Genomic DNA, 5,513 nt, shown 5'->3' with positions numbered 1-5,513 from the left:
TTTTTTTTTTTTTTTTTTTTAAACAGGTAAAAGATTGAATGCTCTCAAAACAATGTTGTCTATAAAGCCCAGGCAAATCTCTAAGTATTCTTAAGTAGCCTGAATCATATCCACATAAGACCCATAACATTCAGGAAAATTCACACATGCTTTCACATGTGTGTATGTATTATATATTATGTATTAGAACAGTTTATCAGAAGTTGGTCATATTCACAGTGCAGAAGGTAATTGTCTGTAGATCCTATAAATATTTAGCTTAACCTATACTTAAGATCCATTTTCCCCAAGATACTTTTTATAGCTGATAGCACAGAGTATATAGGAAAATATTAACCTACAGTGCACATGCTTAAATCTTAGTGATACCTTAGTCAGAACATGTTTGATAAGGTAAAGTCTCAGTAGGCCACAGCAAATGTGTCCTTAATACAGAGAATCTGTGATTTCATTTGCAAAAGAGGATACCAGTTTCACATTGAGAAAGTATGAAAAAGGCACAGGGAATATTGGATTGCAAAGTGTCCAAAAAAGAAAAAGGGCAATCTGTTTTAGATGAGCTCAGAAATACCTATAATCAATTTCAGCTTCAGATTACTGATAAAACAGCAAGAAATTGCCAACTACATTGAATGAGTAATAAAATGTTTCTCCAGAGGTTCGCATTAGCAGAGCTTTTTATCTGATCATATTCACCTGAGGCACAACCAGAAAGCTGTTCCAGTGTTCTTACAGAATAATACTCTAGGTGAAAGTGAAGGTCTTCTGCAAGCATGTCTCTGGCCCTGGAGATACAGCTGAACAAAAAAAACCCAAAACAAACAAACAAACAAAAAATCACTAAGCACTGCACCTATGGTTTATTAGTGAGACTGGATCCATCAGACTTCATAAGTGTCTCAGGGAACGTAAGAAGGAACCTCATCATTTACATGGTATATTTAAAGTTTGGCTAAAAAATGTACTAGAAAATGAACTGTAGGAATAAACCCAAAAGGGCAGAAAGATTGATGTTTTTCAGTGTACTTGGTGACATCTTATTCTACGTCAAATATGGCATGCCTGTCTTACATTTACTTTGATAGTAAACACTGTATCAAAGATAACCCTGATAAGCTTACATAAATCATGTGTGTGAAGATATTTAAAAAACACTTTGAAAAGCAACATTTTCTTTACTTTAGATTACTTAGTTGATCCCTAAATAATTGCAGTCTATATATGCAAAATTTATAAATTTGTTAGAATTTTCCAGGTATAGAATCCAATTGTTGGATGTCTGCCTTGAATTTGCCCCCCTCCTATTTCCAGGGGAGGGGGAGGTAGGTCCATTGCCCTCTGACCCTCCCCCCTAAGTTATTTCTTACACCTTTTACTGTAGACCCTGTCTCCTTGAACACATGGAAGTGAGGGGCAAAATTTACATATAGGCAAACTACTACAGGTACCCATAGACTTAGTTCAGCCAGTTTACCATTTTTAGAAAGAGCACAGACTTAGTACAAAAAAATTAGGATTTGCCCCCTGAATATCTGAATTGATAAGACAGTTCAGTTGTTTTAAAAAGAGTGAAATTAGTGCTGGTACTAAAGTGAAAAAATCTATAGACTGAAGTCTTCTATCTAAACACAAGAGAGATGCTACAATCAGAAGCAGTTCAGATTTTCACAAGCTGTGCCATTAATCTAGAACCAGAGGGACCACTATCAGATAAGGCTCTGTTCAGCCTTCATGGGCTGTAAATGTTTTGAACCTTCAACTAGGTATTATAAACTGTAGTAGTTTTATCATGTGGTCTGTTGCATCTGGATTAACATATCTCATATAAAATTTGTAGTGTTGGAAAGGACCTCCAGGGTCATCTGGTCCAACCCCTACTAAAAACTGTCAAACTGAAATAATTTTCAAATCTCAAACAACCTGAGCTGGCTTCAGCCAGATAACTCAGATGTCTCACTTACTAATTTGTAGCCCCTCTAAGCAAAACAACTGATAATTAGTGCTAGCAATTTGAATGCATTTATCTTGTACTGTTTTCCCCAGACACAAAGTATATTGAACAATTTGATATTTAGGATGCATCAGTATTTTCCTGTTTTATGCCTTTCCATGATATAAAAAATAAAATATTGTAGCTTTTCCCCCTCCTATGTTTTTATTAATTATTTTGTTACTAATATAGCATTCAGCTTTCATTAATGACATCACTGAAGGTGCTCTCTGCTTTGCCCTTTCTGTAGGTGTAACATAAGTAAGTATTATTCATAACTATACCAGAATTTCTCCATAAAGGTTTTTGAGTAAAATCCTGGACCCAATGAAGTCAGTGGAAGTTTTGCCATTTCTTCATGATGCCAAAATGTCACCCTTGAGTCAAATCTCCTTTAAAAAAAGGGAGAGATCTAAGAACCCCAAGTACATCTACAGGGTTGAAACAGCACTAATAGAAAAAACAAAAAAAATCAACTTTATTTCTATTCAGAATTATCTGCTCTCTTTTTCTAACTTTGATATTTGGCAAAAACTGAACCCTGCTTACAGCTAATAGATTTTCTCTTAGAAGAATTAGCTTTGACCCCCAGTAAACAACAAGCTAAAATATGATGAAATTTGCTGCTTAACCTACCTTCAAACTTTCATACAGTTAGTTTTTGAAAGATTTGACATAGACCATCAATGTGAAGTAATATAAACCCTATCTAATCTGAGGGTTGGGTAAGTGAGAACCTAGGACCATAATGTATTCATTTTTTTCAGGTTTTTTAAGGTTCATGGCCTTTTCAAGGAAATGGCTTCTGAGTGATTAGGAGGCCGGATTACAAGCATTTACTCAAAATTTCATAGACTAAATTTAAGTGATGAGATTCAGTGGAAGATATTACTCAGAGCAAAGCCATATATAGACCCAAACTCAGGGATCAGATTTATTTTTTTTATGTAAAGAAGGCATTCTTGTCTTATATATATTGATTTAAATTACATTAACATCACTGTTCTAAGGTCTGAATCTGTGGAAAGTTTTGAGAATTGCAGTTCTACATACTTTGGTATAGGATCACACATTTGGACCTGGAATCATTCTTATTTATTTGGGAGAAAAATACACAACTGTTTTGAATGAATCAGTGTATTCTTATAGTGTGAGCTCCACAAAACAAGGGTCTAATGAATTATTTAAAATAAAAATTTACAACTCTGTTAGCTAGTATAAATTCAGAGTGATCAAATCACATAATGTAGGTCACACAGTAAGATATAACTCACTTGAAAGGAACAAGAAGAAATTGTTCCTTCAAGCACATAGTCACAATACCAGCTGGTATTGGTTTCTCATTTTCCTTTGACATATCATACACTGAATAAAGGAAGTGACTGTACTGTTATGCAAAATTAGGTAGATGATACTCATGCTCAAGGAGCTGAGCTTGCATTAGTTAATTAATCTCTATGAGACCCTAGTATGATCAACTTCTTTGGAAAGGAAAATTTAGAAGAACATTCAATGTTTATCTTCTCACTAGGTAAAATGAAAGGGAACTTGTGAAACTGATTGGTTAAGTGACTTACCTGAGGCCAGACAGTAAGTAGTACAGAAAGCTGAAAAACCAAAACTTCCTGATCCCCAAAAAAGTGATTTATCAGTTGGACTACAGCGTTTCTTAAATCTGTTCTAACTGTTTAGGATATATGAATGCTGCTTATTTCCAAATCCAGTGAAAAGTTTATTTCTTTTTAAAGAAAATTTGATATCTTTCTTTATATACCTTGGAAAAAAACTCTCAGCCAATGTCTGTTATTTTGAGGAAGGGATTTATTAGACTTCTGAAATCTGCAGAACCCCTTCAATATTTCCTCACAATTTAAGTCCATTCTTTTTAGGCCTGTAGAAGACACCTGGGCTGCATCCAGGCATGCGTGGACATTTTGTTCCCCAAGGACAATTAGTGGCAGCACACCTTGTGCTGCCACTAGCTGTCCCCAGGGAATGCCTGTGCCACACACACTCTGGTGTGTGACAAGTTACTCCAGGTGGGGTAGGGAAGGTGGGGTCAGAACTGGGTTGGCCCTGGCAGCCTTACCTGGGGTCTTGATAGCCTCCCAGGGCTGCAGCAGTGATCTTGCTGCACAGAGCCTGGATGGCAGCAGTGTGGCTCTGGCCAGTCAGGTTCTGTCTTTGGGCAGCACATGCTGCCACTGCGTGTACCATTTTTTTTTTCCAATGGGTTTTTTTGATCCGTGGATATCCAAGCATCAAAAAAACCCTCCACACTGCTCCCTTGCAACATGGGGAACAACGGAAAATGTGGTATGTGGCGGTGCAGACATGTCTGCAGTGCCACATATGGCATGGCCGCATGCATCTGGACATGGCCTTAATGGCCAGGGACTGACACCGAACCTCTCAGACCTTTCACAAAAATTTTTATGCCACAAAATTCTACTGAATTCCACTGAAGAGGACCATCACATGTAATACCACAACATGGCATTTAAGCAGAATAAAATAATAAGGAAATTGACAGAGACTTACCAGTTCACCACAGTCTGCACCCACAGCAATCAATGACTGGATTGAAAGCGTAAGACCCCTCAGGTTCCCCCTGTAAAAGTTAAGATACACAAAATGTTGTTTCTTTAACATTTTTAGATTAACGACAGTAAATCCTGATTCTATGAAAAAAGCAAATAGTAAAAGCAATTTGTTGAAGGTGAAAAAAATCTACAAATTATGCCATGGCATAACAGTGTAATAAACAAGAATTTACACAGTAGTTATGGTATAAAATAATATAGTTCATAAAGTATAAAATAAAGGTCATATACATTAAATTATATGATTCAGAAGATATTTTCTGATTAAGATGTTCATGCTACATCAGTTGCATAATTAAGTACAATAGCCATTTACAAACTACTTACTTACATGCTATTCCACTAAAAACAATTTTGTTTCAATGCACCATTTTTAATGCAAAAATCTGATTTCATAACCATACTTATGTTATTAGCACTTAAAATCCCCAGGAGTTATTACCAGTGCCTACAGCGCTTACACAGACATGTTAATCAGACTGGTAAATTTCCTTAATGGTTTGTGAAAACAGAACTGTAGTCTTGCTACTAGTAAATGTAACAGCTCACCTAGGCCAAGTCAAAGTCAATCATTGACATCTGCGTAAATATTATCTCTCAATTATTTAACTTTCTATACTGCCAGCCAAACCAGTGCTTTAGGCAGATGTATAAACTACATACAGGAATAATTTTGCATTTTCTCATCATCCCAAGCTCATTAAAATTGATGGGATCTAGGGGTACACAAAGGTAGGATTAGATACTACAAAATATGCCTGAAAATTACTGGCTGGAAGGTACAATTAAAAAACACCTCTACATTTCTATAAGCATATCTTTATAATTTGCTTCTGGATGGTTTAATTATCTTCTACTTCCATTTCACACAGCACTGATTGCATATTATTTGTGGCTTAGGAAAAAAAAAAAAAAAAAGA

General features: G+C 35.8%; 1 protein-coding gene across 1 annotated transcript in view; it reads right to left on the bottom strand.

Moving 5' to 3' along the window:
* PTPRD (protein tyrosine phosphatase, receptor type D) overlaps positions 1-4,598 on the bottom strand; it is a 1,990,398-nt gene extending 1,985,800 nt beyond the window's left edge. The window contains exon 1 of the mRNA XM_019517599.1: positions 4,532-4,598. The gene's annotated coding sequence lies outside the window, so the exon portion shown is untranslated. The remainder of the gene's footprint in view (positions 1-4,531) is intronic.
* Positions 4,599-5,513: the final 915 nt, after the last annotated feature.

This window comes from Gavialis gangeticus, unplaced genomic scaffold (genome assembly GCF_001723915.1).
Source record: "Gavialis gangeticus isolate Ggan-Ray unplaced genomic scaffold, GavGan_comp1, whole genome shotgun sequence".
Taxonomy (NCBI): Eukaryota; Metazoa; Chordata; order Crocodylia; family Gavialidae; genus Gavialis; species Gavialis gangeticus.
Note: the sequence above shows the minus strand (reverse complement) of the source record. Positions and strands in the feature narration are given on the sequence as shown.